The sequence below is a fragment of the Triticum aestivum genome, chromosome 5B, assembly GCF_018294505.1.
Source record: "Triticum aestivum cultivar Chinese Spring chromosome 5B, IWGSC CS RefSeq v2.1, whole genome shotgun sequence".
NCBI classification, from domain to species: Eukaryota; Viridiplantae; Streptophyta; class Magnoliopsida; order Poales; family Poaceae; genus Triticum; species Triticum aestivum.
Window position 1 is genome coordinate 75,712,050 of NC_057807.1, and position 16,370 is coordinate 75,728,419.

Here is a 16,370-nt window from a genome sequence, read left to right on the forward strand (position 1 = left end):
CACTACAAACCCTCACCCGCCTCGTTCGCATCCAACCCTAGCTGCCGCCATGTCGGGATCCAACCTCTCTGACCGGTCCACTGCCTCCACTCCTCCGGTCATGAAGCCGCCGAATCCCTTCGACTCTTCCGTTGGCTCCTCCGCTGCCACCCTTCCCGATCCTGCCTACATCCGCGATGTTCCCAGCGAACGTCGCGTTCCGGTTATCCTCTCCCACAAAGAGGCAACTTTTTATGCTTGAAAGGCATACTTCAATCTCCTCTTTCGTGAGTATAACCTGCAGGACCACATCGACAGCACCGCCAACCTCTTCGTCCTGAACCGTGACGCCGACTGGCTGGCGATCGACGCCACCATCATCAGGTGGCTCTTCCTCACCGTGTCCAAGGACATCTTCCACACCGTCGTTCGCGACAAAGATGATGCATGGACGGTGTGGAACAAGATCGTTGGCCTCTTCATCGACAACAAGCTCCAACAGATCGTCTTCCTGCAGCAGGAGTTCTTCGGGTGTCATCAAAACGACTCCTCCGTCGACGACTTCTACATGCGTCTCAAGACCCTCTCCGACGAGCTCAATGACATCGGCTTCAAGGTGGGCGACGAGTTGCTCCTCTCCAACCTCACCGCCGGCCTCAATGAGGATCTCGGCAACGCCGCCTCCAACCTCACCCTCATGGCGAACCCTACCTACGAGCGGGTGGTGGCTTATCTTCGTCTCGAGGAACGCCGGTTGAAGCATCTTCGCTCCCGTGCCGTTCACACCGCCTTCACCGCCGGCTACTCACGCGGTGGCCCCGTGCCCTCAGGAGCACCCCCCCGGCTTCCCAGCGCCGTACCAGGCGCCCCGCCCACCGCTGCCTCCCGCGCCGCAAGGCGCCTACGGTGCCCTCTTCCAGCAGCGGCCACCGGCTCCTCCTGCAGCTCTTCCTCAACAACCGCCGCAGCAGCAGCCCCAGCAGCAGTAGCGCCAGAGGCGCCGCGGCCACGGCAAAGGCCAGACGCAGCAGCAACAACCGCGCGCCGGGCCTGTCCAGCAGCAGCCGCCGCCGCCTTGGGGGGTGGCCACAACCCCTGGACAGGGTTTGTGCATGCCTACACCATGCCCGTGCGCCGCCCCCCGCTCCGAGCCTCCTCGGGCCCTGTCCCTCCGGCTATCAGGCATTCTTTGCCGGTCCGCAACCCGGTCCGGTCGCTCCACCGGCCTACTACTCTCCTGCTCCGGTTGGCTATGGCAGGCCAACCGCCAACACAGGCATGACCGGCTACTCAGGCTATCCCGCGCCGGTCTCTTATGATCCGGCCCTACTTGCTGCTCTTCATCAACAGCCTCTGGTCGGGGCTTATTCCGGCGGTGGCGATTGGTTTATGGACACCGGTGCATCTTCGCACATGGCCACTTACCTGGGTAACCTCTCTTCTGCGTCTCCTGTTCACACCTCTTCTCGTATCATTGTCGGTAATGGTGCTGGTCTCCCTATCACTCATATTGGTTCTACCAGTTTTCCTTCAAATTCTAGACCACTTTATCTCAACAATGTTCTTGTGTCTCCTGAACTTATTCAGAATTTAGTCTGTGTTCGTAAACTTTCTCGAGATAACTTTGTAACTGTGGAATTTGACGAAGTTGGTTTTTCTGTTAAGGACGCCCTCACCCGGATGGTTCTTCACCGATGTGACAGTCCCGGCGATACATACTCCATCCAGTCCCCATCATCCTCACATTCTGGACCAGTTGCTCTCTCCGCCGGTGTTGATCTTTGGCACGCCCGTCTTGGTCATCCTAGCTCCACCGCTCTTCATCAAATTATTAGGGATTTTTCTTTTACATCTAATAAAATGGATGCGCACTCTTGTAACACATGCCGTCTGGGCAAACATGTTCGCCTTCCCTTTAATATTTCATCCACAGTTGCGTCGTTACCTTTTGAGTTAATCCATAGTGATGTCTGGACCTCTCCTGTTTCTAGTAACACTTGTTTTTCATATTATCTTGTTATTTTGGATGACTATTCTCACTTTGTGTGGATCTTCACATTGCGTAAGAAGTCCGAAGTTGCTACCACCCTTACGGCCTTCTACTCTTACATGTCTACGCAATTTGGTTGTCCCATCCGAGCTTTGCAAACTGACAACAGGAAAGAATTCGACAACACCACCATCCGCAATCTTCTCTCCACCCATGGCACTATTTTTCGTCTCACATGTCCATACACTTCACAACAGAATGGACGGGCTGAATGCATTCTCCGCACTCTTAACGATTGCGTCTGTACCCTCCTCTTCCATGCATACATGCCACCTCGCTTCTGGCCCGACGCTCTTGCTATCGCCACCCTCCTCATCAACCTTTGTCCATGTCGCACCCGGTGGAACTTTACACCTCACCACCTCCTCTTTGGGTCTCCTCCCTCATACGACGGTCTTCGTATCTTTGGTTGTCTGTGTTATCCTAGTACCACCGCCACTTCTGCTCATAAACTTGCTCCTTGTTCCCTTCCGTGTGTCTTCCTCGGTTACCCGGCTAACACCAAGGGCTATAGATGTTATGATCCGGTTTCCCACTGTGTCATCACATCTCGGCATGTTTATTTCGACGAGTTGTGTTTTCCGTTTAAACAGGAACATCAGGAGGCTTCTTCATCGGCGCCCGGCCCTCTCTGGCCGACCCTGTCCGCCCCGGCTTCGACCCACGGCATAGGGCACCCCCTGGACGTGCGGAGCCCCCCGGACCCGCGGCGCTCCGGCTCCTGCCCACTGCTTCACCGGGCCCGCCAGCCTCCGAGTCAGCCACTGCGCCGGCCTCACCGGCCTTCGAGCCAGCCTCCGAGCTGGCCTCATCGGGTGCTTCGACAACGGGCTTGGCGCCAGCCTCCGAGCCGGCCTCCCCGATGCTTTCTTCAGCGGGTTCAGCCCCGGTCTCGCCGGGATCGCCTGCCTCTTCACAGCCCGGCGTGTCGTCGGCTTCTTCGCAGTCGGGCTTGGCACCAACACTGGTGGTTGCTGTGGTGCCACCACCCGCTGGCCCGGTCACTCGGTCTCGCCTGGGTGTCCATCGGCCGAGCACTCTCTATCCTCCGGATGAGTACACATGTGTGGCTTCGATGTCTTCCTCCTCACCGTCACCCCTGCCGACCTCCGCCCGTTCCGCGCTTCGCGACCCCATATGGTTTGCCGCGATGAAGGAGGAATTTGACCATTGCAACGCAATCACACTTGGCAGCTCGTTCCCCGTCTTCCTCGGGCCAACATCATTACTGGGAAGTGGGTGTTCAAGCACAAGTTTCATCCGGATGGTACTCTTGACCGACACAAGGCTCGTTGGGTCGTTCGAGGTTTTCGTCAACGAGCAGTTGTTGACTTCACCGACACTTTCGCCCCGGTTGTCAAACCCGGAATGATTCTGACTATTCTTCAGCTAGCGGTTTCTCGCTCCTGGCCTGTGCACCGGATGGATGTTTCGAATGCCTTTCTTCATGGCCATCTTGAGGAACATGTGTTCTGTCAGCAGCTGACTGGGTTCATTGCTGAGTCTTCTCTAGATCATGTGTGCTTGCTCTCTGGTCCTTGTACGAGCTCACGCAAGCTCCTTGCGCGTGGTACCAGCGCATCGCAACGTTTCTTACTCAGCTTGGCTTCTGCTCCACTCGCTCCGATGCTTCACTCTTTGTCTACCACCAAGGTGATGCTACTGATTTCCTGCTGCTCTATGTCGACGACATCATCTTGACAGCATGCTCGACTTCCCTTCTTCGACAGCTCACTGATCGTCTTCGTGCTGAGTTTTCCATTAAGGACTTAGGTCCTCTGCACTATTTCCTCGGGATCGAGGTTATTCGTCGAGCAGATGGCTTCTTTCTTCATCAGCGGAAGTATGCTCATGAGCTTCTGGACCGTGCCGGGATGCTTAACTGCAAACCGGCTACCACACCTGTCGATACGAAGGCCAAGCTTTCTGCCACAGATGGTTCTCCTGCTTCAGATGCTCCGTTCTACAGGTGGATTGTTGGTGCTCTTCAGTACCTCACTCTTACTCGTCCGGAGGTCCAGTACGCTGTGCAGCAGGTGTGCCTCCATATGCATGCTCCTCGTGATGATCACTGGACCGCAGTCAAGCGCGTTCTGCGCTATATCCGTGGCACCTTGGACCTTGGGTTGTCACTTCAGGCTTCGTCCTCTCTGGATCTGACGGCTTATTCTGACGTCGATTGGGCCGGCTGCCTGACACGCACCGCTCGACCTCTCGTTATTGCGTCTACCTTGGACCATCACTCATCTCCTGGTCGTCCAAGCGGCAGCCCGTCGTCTCCTGCTCCAGTGCTGAAGCGGAGTACCGCGCCGTTGCCAATGTCGTCTCCGAGTGTTCCTGGCTTTGTCAGCTTCTGTATGAGCTCTTGTATCCGGTTGACAAGGCCAAAATTGTCTACTGTGACAATGTTTCTGCGGTCTACCTCTCCACCAACCCGATTCATCATCGACGCACCAAGCACATTGAGATTGATATCCACTTTGTTCGAGAACAGGTAGCTCTTGGTCATGTACGCGTGCTACATGTCCCTACGTCCCAACAATTTGTTGACATCATGACGAAGGGCCTGTCTATCGCGTCTTTTGAGGAGTTCCGATCCAGTCTTTGCGTCGACCATGGTGCTGCTTTGACTGCGGGGGGGGGGTGTTGAGATGTAGGTACATATGTGTATTTCTTGTACAACAAGCCCTCCTCCTTCCATGTATAGTTGAGGACGTGGCTACCCTTTGTACTTACATATATGTGCATATTGCACCCGATCAATATAACGTGAGTTGCATAATCTTTTACACATATGAATAATAATCCTAAAAAATTTCAAAGGCCATGTGGGGTGTCATCACATGGTAGTGGAAGCTTACTACCACTTTATGGGTGGAGAAGAGTTGAGACCCCTTTATAAGGGTTTTTCTTTCACATGCTATTGAAACTTGAGTAGATGACTGGTTCCCGAACACTTCTCTTCGGTTGCCCACTAAAACGTCCATTTTGCATCATGCTTTTATATCAATATTTATTGCATTATGGGCTGTTATTACACATTATATCTCAATACTTATGGCTATTCTCTCTTATTTTACAAGGTTTACCATGAAGAGGGGGAATACCGACAGCTGGAATTCTGGCTGGAAAAGGAGCAAACATTGGAAACCTATTTTGCACTGCTCCAAAAATCCTGAAACTCCACGAAACCTGTTTTTGGAATTAATAAGAATTATTGAGCGGAAGAAATACATCAGGGGGCCCACACCCTGGCCAGAGGGGGGGCACGCCCACCCCTACTGGGCGCCCCCTGTCTCCTGGGCCCCCTGGTGGCCCCCCGGTGTCCATCTTCTGCTATATGAAGGCTTTTACCCTGGAAAAAATCGTGGGTAAGCTTACGGGACAAAACTCCGCCGCCACGAGGCGGAACCTTGGCGGAACCAATCTAGAGCTCCGGCAGAGCTATTCTGCCAGGGACACTTCCCTCCGGGATGGGGAAATCATCACCAATGATCCTCTCATCGGGAGGGGGTCAATCTCCATCAACATCTTCACCAGCACCATCTCCTCTCAAAACCCTAGTTCATCTCTTGTACAATCTTGTATCCAAACCACAAATTGGTACCTGTGGGTTGCTAGTAGTGTTGATTACTCCTTGTAGTTGATGCTAATTGGTTTACTTGGTGGAAGATCATATGTTCAGATCCTTAATGCATATTATTACTCCTCTGATTATGAACATGAATATGCTTTGTGACTAGTTACGTTTGTTCCTGAGGACATGGGTGAAGTCTTGTTATTAGTAGTCATGTGAATTTGGTATTTGTTCGATATTTTGATGAGATGTCTGTTGTATTTTCATCTAGTGGTGTTATGTGAACGTCGACTACATGACACTTCACCATTATTTGGGCCTAGAGGAAGGCATGGGGGAGTAATAGGTAGATGATGGGTTGCTAGAGTGACAGAAGCTTAAACCCTAGTTTATGCGTTGCTTCATTAGGGGTTGATTTGGATCCATATGTTTAATCTTGTGGTTAGGTTTACCTTAATACTTCTTTTGTAGTTGCGAATGCTTGCAATAGGGGTTAATCATAAGTGGGATGCTTGTCCATGTAAGGGCAGTACCCAAGCACCGGTACACCCACATATCAAATTATCAAAGTACCGAACGCGAATCATATGAGCGTGATGAAAACTAGCTTGACGATAATTCCTATGTGTCCTCGGGAGCTCCTTTCTCATTATAAGAAATTGTCCAGGCTTATTGTTTGCTATAGAAGGATTGGGCCACCTTGCTGCACTTTATTTACTTTATTTACTTGTTACTCATTACAATTTATCTTATCACAAAACTATCTATTACCTACAATTTCAGTGCTTGCAGAGAAAACCTTACTGAAAACCACTTATCATTTCCTTCTGCTCCTCGTTGGGTTTGACACTCTTACTTATCAAAAGGACTACGATAGATCCCCTACACTTGTGGGTCATCAAAACTCTTTTCTGGCGCTGTTGTCGGGGAGTGTAGCGCTTTTGGTGAGTGGAACTTGGTAAGGAAACATTTATATAGTGTGCTGAAATTTTCTGTTACTTGTCACTATGGAAACTAATCCTTTGAGGGGCTTGTTCGGGGTATCTTCACCCCGACCAGAAGAGCAAAGAGTTGCTCCTCAACCTACTGAACTTTTTGAAAATATTTACTTTGAGATTCCTTCGGGTATGATAGAGAAACTGCTAGCTAATCCATTTGCAGGAGATGGAACATTGCATCCCGATTTAGACCTTATCTTTGTGGATGAAGTTTGTGGATTATTTAAGCTTGCAGGTATTCCCGATGATGTTGTCAAAAGGAAGGTCTTCCCTTTATCTTTGAAGGGAGATGCATTGACATCATATAGGCTATGTGACGATATGAGATCTTGGAATTATAAGAGATTGAAGTTGGAATTTCACCAGAAATTATATCCTATGCATCTTGTTCATCGTGATCGTAATTACATATATAATTTCTGGCCTCGCGAGGGAGAAAGCATCGCTCAAGCTTGGGGGAGGCTTAAGTCAATCTTATATTCATGCCCCAATCATGAGCTCTCCTGGGAAATGATTATTCAAAAAATTTATGCTCGGCTTTCTCTCAATGATCGCAACCTGCTCGATACTTCCTGTGCTGGTTCTTATATGCTGAAGACTATTGATTTCAAATGGGACTTATTGGAAAGAATTAAACGCAACTCTGAAGGTTGGGGTTCTGATGATGGTAAGGAGTCAGGTATGACACCTAAGTTCGATTGTGTTAAATCTTTTATGGATACCGATGCTTTTCGTGGATTTAGCACTAAGTATGGGCTTGACTCTGAGATAGTAGCTTCTTTCTGTGAATATTTTGCTACTCGCGTTGATCTCCCTAAAGAAAAGTGGTTTAAATATAATCCTCCCGTTGAAGTAAAAATATTTGCACCTATTACAGTTGAAGAAAAGACCGTCTCTTATAGTGATCCTATTGTTCCTACTACTTATGTTGAGAAACCTCCTTTTCCTGTTAGGATAAAGGATCATGCTAAAACTTCGGCTGTTGTTCATAAGAGTAATACTAGGACTTATACACCTCCTGAGCAAATCAAAGTTGAACCTAGTATTGCTATGGTTAAAGATCTCTTGGATGATGATTTAGATGGGCATGTTATTTATTTCTATGGTGAGACTGCTAATATTGCTAGACTAGATACTAAGATACATAGACCTGTCATAGGCATGCCTGTTATTTCTGTTAAAATAGGAGATCATTGTTATCATGGCTCATGTGATATGGGTGCTAGTGCTAGTGCAATACCTTATGACTTATATAAAGAAATTATGCATGACATTGCACCCGTTGAATTAGAAGACATTGATGTTACTATTAAGCTTGCTAATAGGGATACCATTAAACCAATTGGGATAGTTAGAGATGTTGATGTCCTGTGTGGGAAGGTTAAATATCCTGCTGATTTTCTTGTTCTTGGTTCCCCACAAGATGATTTTTGCCCCATTATTTTTGGTAGACCCTTCTTGAATACAGCTAGTGCTAGGATTGATTGTGAAAAGGATACTGTTACAATTGGCTTAGAGGGTATGTCTCATGAGTTTAATTTTGCTAAGTTTCGTAGACAACCTCCTGATAGAGAATCACCTAGTAAGGATGAGATTATTGGTCTTGCTTCCATTGCCGTGCCTCTGTTAGAACAATATTTGCTAGACCATGAAAACGAAATGTTTATGAAGGAAAGAAGGGAAATAGATGAAGTGTTCCTTAAACAGGAACCTATGCTGAAACACAACCTTCCCGTTGAAATTCTTTGGGATCCCCCTCCACCCAAGGGTGATCCCGTGTTTGAACTCAAACCATTACCTGATAATCTTAAGTATGCTTATCTTGATGAAAAGAAAATATATCATGTCATTATTAGTGCTAACCTTTCAGAGCAAGAAGAAGAAAGATTATTGAAAACTCTGAAGAAGCACCGCGCTGCTATTGGATATACTCTGGATGATCTTAAGGGCATTAGTCCCACATTATGCCAACACAAAATTAATTTGGAGGCTGATGCTAAACCAGTTAGAGATCCTCAACGACGACTGAATCCCAAGATGAAAGAAGTGGTAAGAATGGAGATACTAAAGCTCCTTGAGGCATATATAATTTATCCCGTTGCTGATAGTGATTGGGTAAGCCCTGTCCATTGTGTTCCTAAAAAGGGAGGTATTACTGCCGTTCCTAATGATAAACATAAATTGATCCCGCAAAGAATTATTATAGGTTATAGGATGGTAATTGATTTTCGGAAATTAAATAAAGATACTAAGAAAGATCATTACCCTTTACCTTTTATTGATCAAATGCTAGAAAGACTACCCAAACACACACATTTCTGCTTTCTAGATGGTTATTCTGGTTTCTCTCAAATACCTGTGTCAGCGGAGGATCAATCAAAAACTACTTTTACTTGCCCTTTCGGTACTTTTGCTTATAGACGTATCCCTTTTGGTTTATGTAATGCACCTGCTACCTTTCAACGATGTATGATGGCTATATTCTCTGATTTTTGTGAAAAGATTTGTGAGGTATTCATGGATGATTTCTCCGTTAATGGATCCTCTTTTCATGATTTCTTGAGCAACCTTGACCGAGTTTTGCAGGGATGCGAAGACACTAGTCTCGTCCTGAATTGGAAAAGTGTCACTTTATGGTTAATGAAGGCATTGTCTTGGGACATAAGATTTCCGAGAGAGGTATTGAAGTTGACAAAGCCAAAGTTGATGCTATTGAAAAGATGCCATGTCCCAAGGACATAAAAGGTATAAGAACTTTCCTTGGTCATGTTGGTTTTTATAGGAGGTTCATTAAGGAATTTTCTAAAATCTCTAGGCCTCTGACTAATTTATTGCAAAAAGATATTCCTTTTGTCTTTGATGATGATTGTGTAGAAGCATTTGAAATACTTAAGAAAGCTTTGATCACTTCACCTATTGTTCAGCCGCCTGATTGGAATTTACCCTTTGAAATTATGTGTGATGCTAGTGATTATGCTGTGGGTGTTGTTCTAGGGCAAAGAGTTGATAAGAAATTGAATGTTATCCAGTATGCTAGTAAAACCCTTGATACTGCCCAGAGAAATTATGCTACTACTGAAAAAGAGTTTTTAGCAGTTGTGTTTACATGTGATAAGTTTAGACCTTATATTGTTGATTCCAAAGTTACTATTCACACTGATCATGCTGTTATTAAATATCTTATGGAAAAGAAAGATTCTAAGCCTAGACTCACTAGATGGGTTCTCTTGCTCCAAGAATTTGATTTGCATATTATTGATAGAAAGGGAGCTGAGAACCCCGTTGCAGACAACTTGTCTAGGTTGGAGAATGTTCTTGATGACCCACTGCCTATTGATGATAGCTTTCCTGATGAACAATTAGCGGTTGTTAATGCTTCTCGTACTGCTCCTTGGTATGCTGATTATGCTAATTACATTGCTGCTAAATTTATACCCCCTAGTTTCACATACCAGCAAAATAAAAAGTTCTTTTATGATTTAAGACATTACTTTTGGGATGACCCACACCTTTATAAAGAAGGAGTAGATGGTGTTATTAGACGTTGTGTGCCTGAGCATGAACAGGAACAGATCCTACGCAAGTGTCACTCTGAATCTTATGGAGGACACCACGCTGGAGATAGAACTGCACACAAGGTACTGCAATCTGGTTTGTATTGGCCTACTCTCTTCAAAGATGCTCGTAAGTTTGTCTTATCTTGTGATGAATGCCAAAGAATTGGTAATATTAGTAGACGTCAAGAAATGCCTATGAATTATTCTCTTGTTACTAAACCATTTGATGTTTGGGGCTTTGATTATATGGGACCTTTTCCTACCTCTAATGGTTATACACATATTTAGTTGTTGTTGATTACGTTACTAAGTGGGTAGAAGATATTCCAACTAGTAGTGGATCATAACACTTCTATTAAAATGCTTAAAGAAGTTATTTTTCCGAGGTTTGGAGTCCCTAGATATCTTATGACTGATGGCGGTTCACATTTTATTCATGGTGCTTTCCGTAAGATGCTTGCTAAGTATGATGTTAATCATAGAATCACATCTCCTTATCATCCGCGGTCTAATGGTCAAGTAGAGTTGAGCAATAGAGAGCTCAAATTAATTTTGCAAAAGACTGTGAATAGATCTAGAAAGAATTGGTCCAAAAAACTTGATGATGCATTATGGACCTATAGAACTGCATACAAAAATCCTATGGGTATGTCTCCATATAAGATGGTTTATGGAAAAGCTTGTCATTTACCTCTAGAACTTGAACATAAAGCATACTGGGCTATCAAAGAGCTCAACTATGACTTCAAACTTGCCGGTGAGAAGAGGTTGTTTGACATTAGCTCACTCGATGAATGGAGAACCTAGGCATATGAGAATGCCAAGTTATTCAAAGAAAAAGTCAAACACTGGCATGATAAAAGGATACAAAAGCGTGAGTTTAACGTAGGTGATTATGTGTTATTATTCAACTCTCGTTTAAGATTTTTTGCAGGAAAACTTCTCTCTAAATGGGAAGGTCCCTACATTATCGAGGAGGTCTATCATTCTGGTGCCATAAAAATCAACAACTTCGAAGGCACAAGTCCGAGGGTGGTAAACGGTCAAAGAATTAAACATTATATTTCAGGTAATCCTATTAATGTTGAAACTAATATTATTGAAACCGTAACCCCGGAGGAATACATAAGGGACACTTTCCAGAACGTTCCAGACTCCGAAAAGGAATAGGTATGTGGTACGGTAAGTAAACCGACTCCAAAACAACTCCAATGGCAATTTTTATCAGTTTTGGAATATTTAAGAATTTTAGGAAGAAAGAAGTAGTCCGAGAGGGACACGAGGTCTCCACGAGAGTGGAGGGCACGCCCACCCTTACTGGGTGCGCCCCTTGTATCGTGGACACCTCGTGTGCCTCCCGGACTCTGTTTTCTTACACATTACGTATTTTGGTCGGAAAAATTCATTATATATACTCCCGAAGGTTTTTGTTGCAGATCTAGAGCATCATGACGTCACCCTCCTCCAACAACGAAGACAAGGATGCTTGGCTATTGAAGATAGAGCTGAAAAGAGAAGAACCGGAAGAGATCAACAAGGATGAAGGGAACAAGAAGGCCATGGAGGTTCAAGCTCCGGCGGTGAAAGAAGAAGACATCCCTCAACCTTTACGTAACCTCTTTACTCCAACAGAGATTGAAGCTTTCAAGATGATTGAGTTATCTCGCATACAGAACAAGTATCTCACACAGGAGAATATTCTGTTGAAGTTTCATATCGCCGGACTCAAGGGTATTATCCACAAGTTGGAGGAGCTTTTACGCTCAATGTGCGATTATCCACCGTCATCATCACCACCTCCATCACCTCCGAGGATATAATCACATGGGTATGGGCACTCCCCATGGCAACTGCCAAGCTTGGGGGAGATGCCCCGGTATCGTATCACCATCATACTCCTATCTTTACCGTTTTATTTAGTTCGATCCTTTTAGTAGTATCTTGATCTAGTAGATTGAAGTTTTAGTATCAAGTAGTTTTGAGTTTTGCTTTGTGATCTCTTTGTGTAATCGAGTCCGTGAGCTATCTATAATAAAGATTAGTGTTGAGTCAAGGGCTTTGCTATGTTGCTATGATCTTGAGAAAGTAGAAAGAATAAAGGAGTTCATATTGATCTTATGGTTAGTGATGACTTCACACATAGAAAGTATTAGGCATAAAAGTTGTTGAGAGTTGATAAACGTAGTTTTGGTCATCATCGCAATTAATAGGAAGTGATAAGGAAAGAGAGGTTCACATACAAATATATTATCTTGGACATCTTTTATGATTGGGAGCACTCATTAAGTATGACATGCTAAAAGAGTTGACGTTGGACAAGGAAGACAACGTAATGGTTTATGTTTTTGCACATCTCAGTTAAAGTATATTGTCATTGACCTTACAAACATGTTGAGCTTGCCTTTCCCCCTCATGCTAGCCAAATTCCTTGCACCAAGTAGAGATACTACTTGTGCTTCCAAATATCCTTAAACCCAGTTTTGCCATGAGAGTCCACCATACCTACCTATGGATTGAGTAAGATCCTCCAAATAAGTTGTCATGTTGCAGGCAATAAAAATTGCTATCTAATTATGTATGACTTATTAGTGCAGAGAAAATAATCTTTATATGATCTTGTTGTGCAAGTAATAAAAGCGACGAACTGCATAATAAAGGTCCACATACAAGGGGCAATATAAAGTGACGTTCTTTTGCATTAAGATTTTGTGCATCCAACCCTAAACGCACATGACAACCTCTGCTTCCCTCTGCGAAGGGCCTATCTTTTACTTTATGTTTTTACTTTATGCTTGAGTCAAGGTGATCCTCACCTTTCCCTTTTTCATTTTATCCTTTGGCAAGCTCCTCATGTTTGAAAGATCATGATATATATATCCAATTGGATGTAAGTTAGCATGGATTATTATTGTTGGCATCACCTAAAGGTTAATACATTGGGAGGCAACACAATAAGCCCCTATCTTTCTCAGTGTCCGGCTGAAACTCTATAACCACAAGTACTACACGAGTGTTAGCGATTGTAGAAGACTACTTGATAGTTGAGTATGTGGACTTGCTGAAAAGCTCTATTATTGACACTTTCTGATGTTATGATAAATTGCAATTGCTTCAATGACTGAGATTATAGTTTGTTAGTTCCCAATGAAGTTTTTGAACCATACTTGACATTGTGAATTGATCATTACTTGAGCATAAGAAATCATATGATAAAATCTCTTTATGTTGCTATTATAAGAAAGATCATGATGCCCTCATGTCCGTATTTTATTTTTATCGACACCTCCATCTCTAAACATGTGGACATATTTTTCGATTTCGGCTTTCGCTTGAGGACAAGCGAGGTCTAAGCTTGGGGGAGTTGATACGTCCATTTTGCATCATGCTTTTATATCAATATTTATTGCATTATGGGATGTTATGACACATTATATCTCAATACTTATGGCTATTCTCTCTTATTTTACAAGGTTTACCATGAACAGGGGGAATGCCAGCAGCTGAAATTCTGGCTAGAAAAGGAGCAAACATTGGAAACTTATTCTGCACTGCTCCAGAAATCCTGAAACTCCACGAAACCTGTTTTGGAATTAATAAGAATTATTGAGCGGAAGAAATACATCAGGGGGCCCACACCCTAGCCAGGAGGGTGGGGGCGCACCCACCCCTACTGGGCGCGCCCCCTGTCTCCTGGGCCCCCTGGTGGCCCCCCGGTGTCCATCTTCTGCTATATGAAGGCTTTTACCCTGGAAAAAATTGTGTGCAAGCTTACGGGATGAAACTCCGCCGCCACGAGGCGGAACCTTGGCAAAACCAATCTAGAGCTCCGGCAGAGCTGTTCTGCCGGGGACACTTCCCTCTGGGAGGGGGAAATCATCACCAACGATCCTCTCATCAGGAGGGGGTCAATCTCCATCAACATCTTCACTAACACCATCTCCTCTCAAAACCCTAGTTCATCTCTTGTACAATCTTGTAACCAAACCACAAATTGGTACCTGTGGGTTGCTAGTAGTGTTGATTACTCCTTGTAGTTGATGCTAATTGGTTTACTTGGTGGAAGATCATATGTTCAGATCCTTAATGCATATTATTACTCCTCTAATTATGAACATGAATATGCTTTGTGACTAGTTACGTTTGTTCCTGAGGACATAGGTGAAGTCTTGCTATTATTAGTCATGTGAATTTGGTATTCGTTCGATATTTTGATGAGATGTGTGTTGTCTTTTCCTCTAGTGGTGTTATGTGAACGTCGACTACATGACACTTCACCATTATTTGGGCCTAGAGGAAGGCATGGGGAAGTAATAAGTAGATGATGGGTTGCTAGAGTGACAGAAGCTTAAACCCTAGTTTATGCGTTGCTTCGTTAGGGGCTAATTTGGATCCATGTGTTTAATGATGTGGTTAGGTTAACCTTAATACTTCTTTTGTAGTTGTGGATGCTTGCAATAGGGGTTAATCATAAGTGGGATGCTTGTCCAAGTAAGGGCAGTACCCAAGCACTGGTCCACCCACATATCAAATTATCAAAGTACCGAACACGAATCATATGAGCGTGATGAAAACTAGCTTGACGATAATTCCCATGTGTCCTCGGGAGCTCCTTTCTCATTATAAGAAATTGTCCAGGCTTATCCTTTGCTACAAAAGGATTGGGCCACCTTCTGCACTTTATTTTCTTTATCTACTTGTTACTCGTTACAATTTATCTTATCACAAAACTATCTATTACCTACAATTTTAGTGCTTGCAGAGAAAACCTTACTGAAAACCGCTTATCATTTCCTTCTGCTCCTCGTTGGGTTCGACACTCTTACTTATCAAAAGGACTACGATAGATCCCCTACACTTGTGGGTCATCACCCACCTCCTCTCACCCGCGCGTCATTTTTCGTGAACAAGCTGAGCCTATCTCGGAATAAGTATGAGTCATTAATGGACGCGCTACAAATCCAAAATGTCAGACCGTGTGTTGTGGACTCGGACATGGACCCAGCCCCACGTCTTCATACTTGGCTCCATATCGGAGGCCGTGGCAACCCTAGCCGCTACCCAGATCGGTTCGCATCTGCTCCACCTCCTCGCACACAACCCTTTGTCATTCCTCTTGCTGTTGTTGCTGCTTCCGGTGATCCCATCTTGTTGACTGCTCAGGCACGGCTGCTCACCTCCCCGACTAACTCTGAGGCCACCAAGAAGGTTATCGAAGATGATGCTTTTGTTCACCCCTCTCATGTTTGTTCCCGATAGATGTATCTGGTTTGTGTGTAGTACTTGCTCACATGTTAAACTCTCAGTATGAGATTAATATTGTTAGCTCTATCATCATGATTTATTTATTGATTAAATCAATCAGAGAATTGCTATCTTTCAGCAATTCAAAAACCTAATGCTTGTTGGCAATTTTAGATTCAAGGATTTCTGCTACATTGAACCTGTTTGCGGGTGCTCATTTTAAGCGTTAATAGTGGCTCAAGTCGATGAATGTGTTACAAGTCACTAGTGGAACTCCTGAGGGAATGATTGCTCCTGAACAGGAGAAGGCATTCAACACTACAAAAAAATACACTTCCGTGATGATACGTGTTTGTCACAGTTGGTCACGTTTTTTGTCATGCATGTACATCCATGACAATTTTATGACAGAATCAAGATAGCCATACCTGTGATGTCGTAGAAGTGTTCCATGACATTACCAAAATTATCATCACGGAAGTGTCCACTTCCATGACGATAAATCGCGTGTCATGAAAGTGCTTTCGTCAAGGGTGACCGACACATGGCATCCACCGTAACGGGTCGTCGTTAAGCTACCGGGTCCAGTTTTGGATCCGATAACCCGCTAACAGCCACGACCAATGGGGATTTTCCACATGTAAATTTCTCATTGGCCAGAGGAACCACGTGTTGGCTCGCCGTTGGGATAGATGTCCTCCACTCATTGGACCGAAGGAGCCTATGATACGTCGACACATGGCAACAACAGAGGCCCATTCCTGTGAAAAGGCCGGCCCATTTGACTTGGTCAAAAGGTAGTAGGTCGGCCCACAGAAAGCCTGTTAACGGCATGTTCGCATATAGCCCGTTTACAGCCGGCTAACCCAGGGCCCGTTAAGGCCTATCCGAATTAGGCCCAGTAGCGTCATCTGGGCCGTCCAATATGATTTCAGCCCGTTTTAACTTCCGGCCCATGTATGGCCCAT